Genomic DNA, 14,398 nt, shown 5'->3' on the forward strand with positions numbered 1-14,398 from the left:
TATTTTTTGCGTGCCGAGATGACGTTTTTATTGATAGCATTTTGGTGCAGATACGTTCTTTTGATTGCCCGTTATTGCATTTTAATACAATGTCGCGGCTACCAAAAAAAGTTATTCTGGCGTTTCGAATTTTTTTCTCGCTACGCTGTTTAGTGATCAGGTTAATGCTTTTTTTTAATTGATAGATCAGGCAATTCTGAGCGCGGCGATACCAAATATGTGTAGATTTGATTTTTTTTTATTGATTTATTTTGATTGGGGCGAAAGGGGGGTGATTTAAACTTTTATATTTTTTTTATTTTTTTCACATTTTTTTAACTTTTTTTTTTTACTTTTGCCATGCTTCAATAGCCTCCATGGGAGGCTAGAAGCAGGAACAGCATGATCAGCTCTGCTACATGTTAAGATTGCCTTGTGCAGGCATGTACTACGGAGGGCAGAGAATGAACTTCAATCCAATATTGCAGCCAGCATGTAGCCAGTGGGTAAGGAAAGGGTGAATCAAACACCCAAAAACCCCGCCTCCATGGCTGAAGATTGTTCCCTCCAAATTCAGGTGACAGTGTCCCTTTAATAGAGGTTCTAATGCGTTCAGCAAGCGGCTCCATGCACAGTGCGAAAATGATAGGAGAGAGTGGGCAACCTTGACGAGTGCCATTCCTGATCTGAAACGGACCGGATAAAAAACCTGACGTCAAGACCCTGGCACAAGGAGTCGAGTACATAGCACAGATTGCTGAGAATATTGGGCCCGACAGTCCAAACCTTTCCAATACTGCCCGAAGATACCCCTGGTGCACCCTGTCAGAAGCCTTCTCAGCATCAAGTGACAGGAATGCACTGGGTAGGCCAGACAGCTCGGCTATTTTAATCAGATTCAGCATGCGCCGCACCCCATCTTTCATCTCACGTCCGGCCACAAAACCCACCTGGTCCGGTGAAATTATAGTTGGGATAATAAACTTTAGTCTGGACGCTATAATTTTAGTGAATATTTTGACATCCGAATTGAGCAGAGCGATGGGTCTAAAGTCACCAGGGTGTGTGAGGGGTTTCCCAGGCTTGGGTATGGTAGATATGATAGCTTCCAAACCAGGAGCCGTCACAGTACCCGAGTCCCTCCAGACCGAGAATAATCTCTGCAAATATGGAGTCAGCAACAGATAAAATGATTTATAATAGTCATTCGTCAGCCCGTCTGGGCCTGGGGCCTTATGGGATGGTGCTTTGGGTCAATGGAAAGATAAATTTGCAGAAAGAGTTTGAGAAAAGAGGAATTGAATATGTGGATCTTCAGATTTTAATAGGACCAGGACACATTTTTCTAGGTGGTAAACCAAAGATGGGTGTGGGAGAGATCACAGATGTCCACATGTGGGACAGAGTGCTGAACCCATGGGAAGTCATTGATTATTATCATAATAAGAAGGGAAAAGTTGGCAACATCATTAACTGGAGAGCTTTAAAATATGACGTAGCTGATGGGGATTTCATTATTGGTCCATTTCAGTGTAACTTTTAGAGTTTCACAACCTACAGTAAATATACTTTTAGAAAAAAAAATTGATTAACAATGCAAGTTAAGATGAAGAATGGCATAGTATGACTAAAGCTAAAGTTTTGTTCACATTACCTAAAGTATTGTCATGCTTTCTAGCTGTCACGGGGTTACTGCGACAGCTTGGAGCCAGAAGACGGCAGCGTCTGATTGCTCCTACTATGGCACTGAGAAGAAGCACTTCATTTTAAATGTGTTTATTTCTTCTGGCAGAACAGGGGTTAATCAACCATGTTGGAAATCCCTGTGTTCACAGCTAAGCTCGGTTAGCCACTTCTTTTCTCTTTATAATCTGGGCTCTGTTGCTAATCCTTGTCAGAGCTAGCATTTGCTGCATGGCTAACGGAGGGAGAGGAGTTCATATGAGAAGGAGAGTTGAAGGAGTTATTAGTGACTAGTACATGGACATACAATAAGGTAAATAACTTGTGTGGTAGAGCATGTAATACTCTCCTTAATCCTAAATTCCCTCACTGAATCCGAGTCCGCGAATGTAGAGTAGCCAATTTTTTGAAAAGAAGTATTCTTACAGCCATAGCACCTACCACAAGGTGTGAACCCAGGCCTTGTATCTTTGTGAGGGCCGGGATGGGATACCTGTCCAACAGAAGATTTAATTGTGGGAGCTATTAGGCTGCCCAATGAACGGGCCTTCCTGAATATGAATATGGGGACAGTAGGTAAATAGTCCCCTATAATTTTGTCCCCTTGTAAAATGGACCAGTGTTTACCGATGATGGACCTAAACTTGGAGTGGTCCGCATGGTACTGAGTGATGAAAGGTCCATCATCCGTAAACACTGGTCCATTTTACAAGGGGACAAAATTATAGGGGACTATTTACCACAAGTTATTTACCTTATTGTATGTCCATGTAATAAACTATACGTGGGTCGTACTAAGAGGCCCCTTATGGTGCGTATCAAGGAGCATTTCATAAATATTCGAAAAGGTTTTGCTGGCCACCCACTCTCTCGTCATTTCTGTGAGAAACATAACAAATCCACTATAAATGTGCGTTTTTTTGGTATTCAAAAAATCCAACAAAACGTGAGAGGGGGTAATCTAATACAGGTCATGTCCAGGGCTGAATCCAAATGGATTTTCGCCTTGGACTCCCTTGCACCAAAAGGCCTTAATTATGGGCTAGAATTATATGCCTTTAATTAGGTATGTGGACATATAGGGGTACTTTTTATTCATTTTTTATTCTTTTTTATGATCCCTTATCAGTGTTATATCTTTTATTACTCTATTTGTTCAAAAATTATATTGTTTTTAATTTTAATTATTAAATATTGTTTTTAATATATTTATATAAACATATGCACCTATCTACTAGACATATATTGTTGTTATTTCGAAACAGGCCGGTTTTTTTTCCCATACATGTATATACATACATATTTATATTATTTTCTTCTTACATACATGCTTCTTTTTTATGTACTTTTCAGATTAAGTTTCATTATTCTCTACAACGACCATTTGTTATGTGGTAATTACCCCCCTTTTTCTTATATTTTTAACATTTTTAGTACATTTGCTGTAAATTTCTGCTTTGTGATACATAATACACTTCTATGAGTATGTATTTGTCTTTCCGGTGTATTGAGTGGATGGGCGGGGTCTCCCTGGGGTGATTGACAGAGGACCAGCTTATAATCTTCGGAGTTAATGGGGCGGGTAACCCTGACGAAGAAGGACGCTGTTCCTTCGAAACTTGTTGGTACAACTTTGTCCCAGTGCCGCTCCGTAGTTCCCCAGCTGTGACGTCACACGCTTAGTCCTTTGTCAGCCATCTTTTCTTTTGCGCTCGTATCCAGGGACGCCACCGGCCGGGGCTTTCCCTGGCTCTGCGTAGCCTTCTGCTGCACTCTGTGCGGCGCACCTCCACGCTTGCTGACCCATTGCTCCATCTACTCATCCGACGCCGGACACTCCATCGGACAGCTCTATATTCTACTTTGTATCTGGCACCGTAGTGTCCGGACCCCGGCTGCGTACCTTCACACCTACGCAGTACATCCGCGGCTTCTTATGCATATAAGCACGGACTACAGGTACGTTTACCACCCATCCTGACGGGACCATTTTTATAGCACTGCTCTTATACCAGTATACATTAGTAGTACCTGTTCTATTGGATTTTGTGTTGCGATTTTTTTCTGTCTAGGGTATATATTGATTGTAGGCATCCACGGCTCCCGAGGGTTGTTGTTTCTTACCAGATGTCTTCTTAGTTGGTATTTAGGCATCTCACTCTATCCCTTATGCGCGGCTTCAATCTGTACTTGTCATTTTTTCTTTGATTCAGGTCTGACGTCCACCTGTCTTTGATTCCAGCAGCTAAGGGCATTGTTTTTGTGATTTAGCGCTGGTGTGTTTATTATACAGTTATTAGTGACTGTTGCTTGGTTTGTATGCGTGGTAGTTCCTTATCCTTCTCTATTTTGGTTTATTTCCCTACCTTCACACCCTTCAGACGACATGACGACTCCTGTAGAGTTTCCCCAGTTGATGTGTATTGTTGCAGTATTTCGGTTTAGTTGCTCAGTGTAAAAACCTATAAACATTTTCCTGGTTCTGGGGCTTGTGCAGACAATGTGACCTCTGGGGACGATTATTCATTACAGGAAATTGTCCTTATTTTCTAATCCATCTTGAACAAGTGACAGACAAAGTCTGGGGCTGAACCTGAGCAGCCTGGGGGCTGAAAGTGGATGGCTGCGGGACACTTAAGCTCCCAAGGGAGATGCCGCTTGCGATTTCTATTAGATACTTAAGGTCTTAACATAAATCTGACTTGTAAAGATCTCGAGTCATAATGAATTTCTTCACAAGCCTCCTGCTAATGCTCTTTATGCAGATGCATGGAGGACATCATTGTCCTTGATTGCGGCCTCTGTAATGGATCCCAGATACTACAATTCATTTTGTAGTGAAAGTGACCTGGTAATATAATTGTTCATGTCAGTACAATTGAAGCAATACCAAATTTATAAGATATATATATATATATATATATATATATATATATATATATATATATATATATACATACATCATACATATATTAGTGGTAAAAATACAACAGAATTTTTGTAAAAAAACAAAAAACTTTGGACATGTAACTTTTTTATCCTTGTAGTTGTGTTAGGTTTAGTTTTTTTCCATCGCAGGCTGTCATCTGTATCGGTTCCATTTTGGGGCACATAAAAAGTTTTGTTCTTTTGAGATCCTTTTTTTTTTACTGGGGGAAGACACGATAGAAAATTCCAGTTCAGGATTTCGATTTTATTTTCTTTACAGCATTTACCATATGGTTAAATAATTTAACATTTTTATTTAAAGTCACTTTTTTAAAAATCCACTAATATATACAGTACAGACCAAAAGTTTGGACACACCTTCTCATTTAAAGATTTTTCTGTATTTTCATAACTATGAAAATTGTACATTCACACTGAAGGCGTCAAGACTATGAATTAACACATGTGGAATTATATACTTAACAAAAAAGTGTGAAACAACTGAAAATATGTCTTATATTCTAGGTTCTTCAAAGTAGCCACTTTTTGCTTTGATGACTGCTTTGCACACTCTTGGCATTCTGTTGATGAGCTTCAAGAGGTAGTCTCTTCACAGGTGTGCCCTGTCAGCTTTAATAAGTGGGATTTCTTGCCTTATAAATGGGGTTGGGACCATCAGTTGTGTTGAGCAGATGTCTGGTGGATACACAGCTGATAGTCCTACTGAATAGACTGTTAGACTTTGTATTATGGCAAGAAAAAAGCAGCTAAGTAAAGAAAAACGAGCGGCCATCATTACTTTAAGAAATGAAGGTCAGTCAGTCCGAAAAATTGGGAAAACTTTGAAAGTGTCCCCAAGTGCAATTGCAAAAACCATCAAGCGCTACAAAGAAACTGGCTCACATGAGGACCGCCCCATGAAAGGAAGACCAGGAGTCACCTCTGCTTCTGAGGATAAATTTATCCGAGTCACCAGCCTCAGAAATCGCAGGTTAACAGCAGCTCAGATTAGAGACCAGGTCAATGTCACACAGAGTTCTAGCAGCAGACACATCTCTACAACAACTGTTAGGCCGGGGACACACACAACGTATAAAAAAACGGTCCGTTTTTGAAGGACGAGAATCGCACAAATGTTACCAAAACAGTGATCCGTGTGCAGTGCGAGGATGCGATTTTCTCGCATCAAATGATCCGTTTGACATCCGTGTGACATCCGTATGGCATCCGTATGGTGAGATTTTCTCACACACTTGCAAAATGAGCAAATAATGGCTGAGCCTTTCCTGTCACCTGCCCAATGCCTGAGAATTTCTCACAAGTCACACTGGTGGTCCGTGTGCTGTGCTATTTTTTCTCACCCCCATAGACTTTCCTTGGCGATTCTCGGCCAAGATACTCTGACAATCGCAGCATGCTGCGATTTCACTCGGATCCTGAATACGGCCGAGAAAATATCAGATGATGGGAGCTGCCCCATGGATTAACATTGGGACAAGCGCAATGCGATTTTGTAGCACATTGCAATCGTCCGTATTATGGTCTAGTGTGACCTCGGCCTTAAGAGGAGACTTTGTGCAGCAGGCCTTCATGGTAAAATAGCTGCTAGGAAACCACTGCTAAGGACAGGCAACAAGCAGAAGAGACTTGCTTGGGCTAAAGATCACAAGGAATGGACATTAGACCAGTGGAAATCTGTGCTTTGGTCTGATGAGTTCAAATTTGAGATCTTTGGTTCCAACCACCGTGTCTTTGTGTGATGCAGAAAAGGTGAACGGATGGACTCTACATGCCTGGTTCCCACCGTGAAGCATGGAGGAGGAGGTGTGATGGTGTGGGGGTGCTATGCTGGTGACACTGTTGGGGATTTATTCAAAATTGAAGCATACTGAACCAGCATGACTACTACAGCATCTTGCAGCGTCATGCTATTCCATCCGTTTGTGTTTAGTTGGACCATCATTTATTTTTCAACAGGACAATGACCCCAAACACACCTCCAGGGTGTGTAAGGGCTATTTGACCAAGAAGGAAAGTGATGGGGTGCTATGCCAGATGACATGGCCTCCACAGTCACCAGACCTGAACTCAATCGAGATGGTTTGGGGTGAGCTGGATCACAGAGTGAAGGCAAAAGGGCCAACAAGTGCTAAGCATCTCTGGGAACTCCCTCAAGATTGTTGGAAGACCATTCCCGGGGACTACCTCTTGAAGAAAATCAAGAGAATGCCAAGAGTATGCAAAGCAGTCATCAAAGCAAAAGGTGGCTACTTTGAAGAACCTAGAATATAAGACATATTGTCAGTTGTTTCACACTTTTTTGTTAAAGGGACACTGTCACCTGAATTTGGAGGGAACAATCTTCAGCCATAGAGGCGGGGTTTTCGAGTGTTTGATTCACCCTTTCCTTACCCGCTGGCTGCAAGCTGGCTGCAATATTGGATTGAAGTTCACTCTCTGTCCTCCATAGTACATGCCTGCACAAGGCAGAGATTGCCTTGTGCAGGCGTGTACTATGGAGGACAGAGAATGAACTTCAATCCAATATTGCAGCCAGCGGGTAAGGAAAGGGTGGATCAAACACCCCAAAACCCCGCCTCTATGGCTGAAGATTGTTCCCTTCAAATTCAGGTGACAGTGTCCCTTTAAGTATATAATTCCACATGTGTTAATTCATAGTTTTGATGCCATCAATGTGCATGTACAATTTTCATAGTCATGAAAATACAGAAAAGTCTTTAAATGAGAAGATGAGAAGTTTGGTATCTTTGTAAGTGCACCAACCTGGTGAATCGGGTAATCAGGTCATTTTTAGTGGACCATGAAAGTCATAAAAATTAATAGCAAAAAATGGCAGGAATGAGTTTTTTCACTGTTTCAGCTACATTGAATTTTTTGCCCATATTTAAGTACTTTTTATGGTAAATTGGTGTCATCAAAATCTCCAACTCGTCCTGCAAAAAATAAGCCCTCACATGGCTTTTTCGATGGAAGAATAAAAAAATTATGGCACTTGGAAGAGGGTAAGGAAAATACATAACTACAAAATGAAAAATACATAATACGGCTGTGTGCATGATGCCTCATTGTCTGTGGTTTGTGTATATAGATGAGATGAGCATATTTTACAATGTGCCTGAAATATAATGCACAGTAGAGATCCTTTACTACAAGTCCATAACAGGCTAATGCTGCTTTGCACTGGACTGTAATATGGCTGTGTGCATGATGCCTCATTGTATATTAGTGGATTGTGTATATAGATGACTTTATATAATATTTTTGCATGCTCCTGAAAAGACAATTAATGAACACAAGGGATCACCTGCTACAAGTCCACAAGGTTTTGCTGCGTTTCTTCAAGTTCTGGAACATGCTGAACCTGCCATTACCTTAGATGATTGCCTTTCGACAGGATCCACCAACCAATGAGGTTTTTTAAACCATAAAAACATCTTCCACCCAAATATATTTTTTGAAGCAGAGAATGGCATAGATTTGGTATTTCTGGAATGTCTTCATTCTTCTCTGCCCTCAGTAAAGAACTTATTCACCCTTGATATGAAGGATTGTGTTATAAAAGCCTTCAGGTGTGTAATCATAGTACAGTTATGTTCTCATTATTTTTTCATCAATTGTTTTCGCTGACATACACCAAATAAATCGATAGGGCTCTTTCATTCTGTTGTCTGCAAAAAAAGTCTCTTTTTGGCATATACCCAGCCAGCAATATAGGACTATATCAAGACTTAGGCCGGGTTCACACTTGCATTTGGCTGGTCTGTATACTTCCTTCCTTAAGCTCCGCCTACTTCCGCATGCATCCTGCGTACTTATCTTTAACATTGGGTACACAGGGACATGTGTTGTATGCGGATGCGCCCATATGCGGCGCTATGATGTGCCCGCCGAACGCAACATGTTGCATTGTCTTGCGGTTGGCAGGCATGTCAAAATGCCGCATGCAGATGCATCTGCATGAAGTGCATGTCCCTGTGTAAACCATGTTAAAGATAGGTACGTAGGACAACGCAGGACGCATGCAATAGTCGGCAGAGCGTAGGCGGAGCTTAAGCGAGGAAGTACGCAGCCAAACGCAGACCAGCCAAACGCAAGTGTGAACTTAGCCTTAGAGACTCAATACACAGTAGATGAAAGTTGACCCCACCAGCTGATTTTTGACTACCAATTGATGTTTTTGATGAGATACTCCCCATTGAAAACACATGAAACCTCTGCCATGCCGAGCGCTCATGTCTATGGGGCAGTTGAAAGAAATGGATGTCAGCCAAATGATCATTTGGTCATCAGTTATTGTATCTGTGTGGCCAGATATTTCTTTCTTCAGAAAAGCATCCTGATGTAGACCTCTGTAGCTGCCAAAATTTACAGGAGCAAGACCCATGGTAATCTGTTGGTTGTCCAGAAAAAAGAAAACGCTTTAAAATGCCTTTGCCAATGTTTTATGTGCAGGGAAAGGGTCCCTTAGGTTCTGATGACACAAGAATTAAAAGGGATTTTTCAACTAGGAAAATTGGAAAAATTGCAATGCTCTTGTAAAAAGAAGCAGTGTTACAAAGACCTGATTAAAAATCATCCTCTGCGTTCTCAGAGGTGACTGGCCTCCTTGGCATAAAACACAATGCTTTAAAGCTGTTTACCATAAAGTCTGTAGGCACTGCTTTGAAGGTGGTCAAGCCAGCCAGCATCAGGCCATACCACTCCTCCGATGGTACAGAGGCAAAGCTGCCTCTGCTTGACACATCGGAGCGCCCACAATTTAAACCAGCAGCTTAGCCATGCCACTGACAAAAACTATCAATCATTAAGGAATGATTGCCCCCTCACCGGCAATCAAGAAGACAAGAGACGGGAGCAGTGTGCTCCTGAAGAATGATCATGAAAAACCCCTTTAAGACTTCAACTTACATTCTAGCCATAACCGTTGACACATAACTATTTTTTTCTTCATATGTGCCAAACGGTTTTCAGTATTTTTTACAGCATTAATAGTTATTATTATTATACATTTTTATAGCGCCATTTATTCCATGGCGCTTTACATGTGAAGTTCTGTAGACTGCATTAGTCTTGCCAAAAATGCTAATGCCATGACTCAGCTGTCAGGTGACCCGGGAACAGGGGCTCCTTCCCTAACACTAGGGGGCTCCCTAGCTCGCCGTATTCCCCAGGATAGTTCAGATGGTGAAGATGCCGGGGCCTTCGCCCTTGCCTTATATCCCGAGTTAGCCCTCCGTCTGTTCTCTTCCCCAACCCAGGGAATAGGGGTGCTACTGTGCACCGCAGCACACCAACCCGACAAGGCAACACAAACAAGGGTTAACAGAAAACTCCAGACACACAAAATATTCACTCACATATAATATAGTAATCCACATTACAGTGATGAATATGTGGCTCCACCTCCCATAGGGGTGGAGCCGCATATTCATCACTGTAATAAGCGGCACCACGTGACCGCTCATACAGGAAGAGCTGCGACGCTGAGAGGAGTCATCGGGGGAGCTGGGTAAGTATTTTAATGCCAGCGGGCGGGCGCACAGGAGGAGGGAGGGGGGAGATAACCAGGAACTTTATTTTTACAAAAAAAAAAAAAAGATTTTTCATTCCTTCTCTCCAGCAAACGCTGCTGGGAAGAAGGAATGAATTCTGGATTCAGCACCCAAAGCAGGGGACAGGGCTTAACTGTAGCGCTGTCTCCTGCACGGTGCGTGTGGTACCCAGTCGGCACACGGACGGCACATGGCTGCCGCACGTGTGCCACACTGATGTGCCACGTGAGCACACGGACACACGAACACGGATAACTCCGGTTCCGATTTTTCAGGTACCGGAATTATCTGGACGTGACAACTTATGGGCAGGTAGAACTGGTTATGATCACCTGCAGGTCAATGGGAGGAGTGCAGAATCAGGCTGGAGGCAGCCAAACTAACAGTTAAATATCTGAAAAAAAAAAAAAAAACCTGACCAGCACCATGTGAAACCACTGAAAACTTTAACTCTAGACTATGTTACTACTCATAAAGATATTTTCAGTGTTTTCACATGGCCTAGCTTATGCAGAGTGCAGCCCTTTTTCTTTTACTATATAATGCAGCCATCGCAGCTTGCACCTGTTCACACTTAAAAGGTTCTGGTCAGGTTTTTCTGCAATCTCTCTATCTTGGAAAGGGAATGGTAACACCCAGTTGTCAAATTAGTCGTCCCCTGCCAGGAGGAATAACAGAAGAATAGCACAAGTTTGACTAAAATACACACCAAAATTGTCCTGCTTGATGGTGAAAATTAAAGATGAGCGAATATTTCAATGTTCGGTTCGGATTACAATCACCTAATTTGTAATATTTGCTGATAAATTTGTCAAATATTCGCCGAACATAACCGAACACCATTATAGTCAATAGGAGGCAAAAACAAACACATGCATAACACCATATAACAGCCTCAAATGCTGCCAAAACACATCAAATGAGGGACAGACACCAGGTAAGTGGCATCAATTCACCCACAGTACAAATTGTAGCATGGAACTGCAGCAATCAGCCAGGCATGAGGTATCGGGGTCTGGGACAGCATTTACAGCTTTCAATTGAACGTCACAGTAAGATTAGGTGGGTGAGGGATCAGTGTAGGCCTCCATTACAGGGAGCCGTGATGCCACGTGCAACAGATCTACCTGCTTTCATGCTGAGCCACACTCAGTTTTGTAGACTACCATTGTCAGAAAAATCTAAGGATAGTAACATGGGTAGTTGAGTCCAAGAAAGTGGAGGCCTGGTCTTGGAGGCCTACTGCTACAGGCAACACGCATGAAGGAGACCCAACCAAGAGTGTTCACATTTCCAAAAATTATTGGCAGACACCACCAAAGTGGCATCAATTTCACCACAGTATATCTTCTGTATATATATATATATATATATATATATATATACAGTTAGGTCCATATATATTTGGACAGAGACAACATTTTTCTAATTTTGGTTATAGACATTACCACAATGAATTTTAAACAAAACAATTCAGATGCAGTTGAAGATCAGACTTTCAGCTTTCATTTGAGGGTATCCACACTAAAATTGGATGAAGGGTTTAGGAGTTTCAGCTCCTTAATATGTGCCACCCTGTTTTTAAAGGGACCAAAAGTAATTGGACAATTGACTCCAAGGCTATTTCATGGACAGGTGTGGGCAATCCCTTCGTTATGTCATTCTCAATTAAGCAGATAAAAGGCCTGGAGTTGATTTGAGGTGTGCTGCTTGCATTTGGAAGGTTTTGCTGTGAAGTAAACATGCGGTCAAAGGAGCTCTCCATGCAGGTGAAACAAGCCATCCTTACGCTGCGAAAACAGAAAAAACCCTTCTGAGAAATTGCTACAATATTAGGAGTGGCAAAATCTACAGTTTGGTACATCCTGAGAAAGAAAAAAAGCACTGGTGAACTCATCAATGCAAAAAGACCTGGGCGCCCACGGAAGACAACAGTGGTGGATGATCGCAGAATTATCTCCATGGTGAAGAGAAACCCCTTCACAACAACCAACCAAGTGAACAACACTCTCCAGGAGGTCGGCGTATCAATATCCAAATCTACCATAAAGAGAAGACTGCATGAAAGTAAATACAGAGGGTTCACAGCATGGTGCAAGCCACTCATAAGCATCAAGAATAAAAACGCTAGACTGAACTTTGCTAAAAAGCATCTAAAAAAGCCAGCACAGTTCTGGAAGAACATTCTTTGGACAGATGAAACCAAGATCAACCTCTACCAGAATGATGGAAAGAGAAAAGTATGGCTAAGGCGTGGTACAGTTCACGAACCAAAGCATACCACATCATCTGTAAAAGACGGCGGAGGAAGTGTGATGGCTTGGGCATGCATGGCTGCCAGTGTTACTGGGTCACTAGTGTTTATTGATGATGTGACACAGGACAGAAGCAGCCGAATGAATTCTGAGGTATTCAGAGCCATACTGTGTGCTCAGATCCAGCCAAATGCAGCCAAACTGATTGGTCGCCGTTTCATACTACAGATGGACAATGACCCAAAACATAAAGCCAAAGCAATCCAGGAGTTTATTAAAGCAAAGAAGTGGAATATTTTTGAATGGCCAAGTCAGTCACCTGATCTCAACCCAATTGAGCATGCATTTCACTTGTTAAAGACTAAACTTCAGACAGAAAGGCCCACAACAAACAGCAACTGAAAACCACCGCAGTGAAGGCCTGGCAGAGCATCAAAAAGGAGGAAACACAGCATTTGGTGATGTCCATGAGTTCAAGACTTCAGGCAGTCATTGCCAACAAAGGGTATTCAACCAAGTACTAAAAATGAATATTTTATTTAAAATTATTGAATCTGTCCAATTACTTTTGGTCCCTTTTAAAACAGGGTGGCACATGTTAAGGAGCTGAAACTCCTAAACCCTTCATCCAATTTTAATGTGGATACCCTCAAATGAAAGCTGAAAGTCTGAACTTCAACTGCACCAGAATTGTTTTGTTTAAAATTCATTGTGGTAATGTCTATAACCAAAATTAGAAAAATGTTGTCTCTGTCCAAATATATATGGACCTAACTGTATATATATAATGAGTGTATGTATGTGTGTGTGTGTGTGTGTGTGTATGTATCGGCCATGCCCACTCCACATAGCCCCGCCCACTCCACAACCAATCACTATGCATCTTTCATTTCACTAGAGCTGTTTAAAAGATGAAAGCTGATCTGTGATTGGTTGCTATGTAAGGTACTTGCAGGAACACAGGATGCAGTGACGAGCAGGAGGCAGAGCAAGAGTTAATGGGTTTTTATATATATATATATATATATATATATATATATATATATATATATATATATATATATATATATATATAGTTATCACAGCAGTAAATACTCCAGGCAGGGAGTAAGGGGGTGTAAGTATACAGGCCCACAATATGAAGAAAAGAAAAAGTCGTTCCAGCACCATAATAGTAAAATCAAGGCTTCCAACTTTATTATGCCAATGTAAAAGCAGTGGGAATATGCTCTCCAAATGCACACCAGGACACAAGCGACGCGTTTCGATCACTGCGGATCTTTATCAAAGCTATATACCCAGAGTTCATTACCCGATATATAGATCCCGATAGAAATCGAATAGATGGTCACATGATCAAACAAAAGGTCCTTCAAATGTGAAGGAATACAATTGATAATTCATGACAAACCATAACAATAAAGAAGAAGAAAAGTGAAGCACTGTCTCTGTATAGCGACGAAGTATCCTGGTCTTCCTGTACGTGGTCTTGTGATCCTGGAACGAGGTGCTGAACAGGGAAAAGTCTGTTGCACAGCTAAGGCTGTACAACGTTCCGAAGTGAAGGCCGCAGTCTCACCACTACGTACTGCGTGCAACGCCAGATCATCGATGCAAAGAAAGACAGCAGATGTCAGATGTACTGACCAGATAGTACTGTAGGGGTCGGAGGGTAACGGGGAGTTGGTTTCAGGAGATGCACAGTCTGTATGCACGGGGGGATGGAACAATGCAATGCTGGGATGTCAGTCGGCGTCGGTCAGTGGAGAGGGAGTCAACCTTCTGCTGTAGCACACGCTGGGTACCCACCAAAAGCTCCGTTCCCATGCGCTCCATCTCTTTTATATCACGCCCGCCCCCAACAGGTGCAAAGGTCTACTCTGGTCAGGAAGTGCTTCCCCCGGCAACAATGGTGACAGTCCCGACAGTTCTGGCCCGGACACGCAAGAGAGACCACTATTCTGGTCTATCTTCCTACAT

Source organism: Ranitomeya imitator, chromosome 1, assembly GCF_032444005.1.
Source record: "Ranitomeya imitator isolate aRanImi1 chromosome 1, aRanImi1.pri, whole genome shotgun sequence".
Lineage (NCBI taxonomy): Eukaryota > Metazoa > Chordata > Amphibia > Anura > Dendrobatidae > Ranitomeya > Ranitomeya imitator.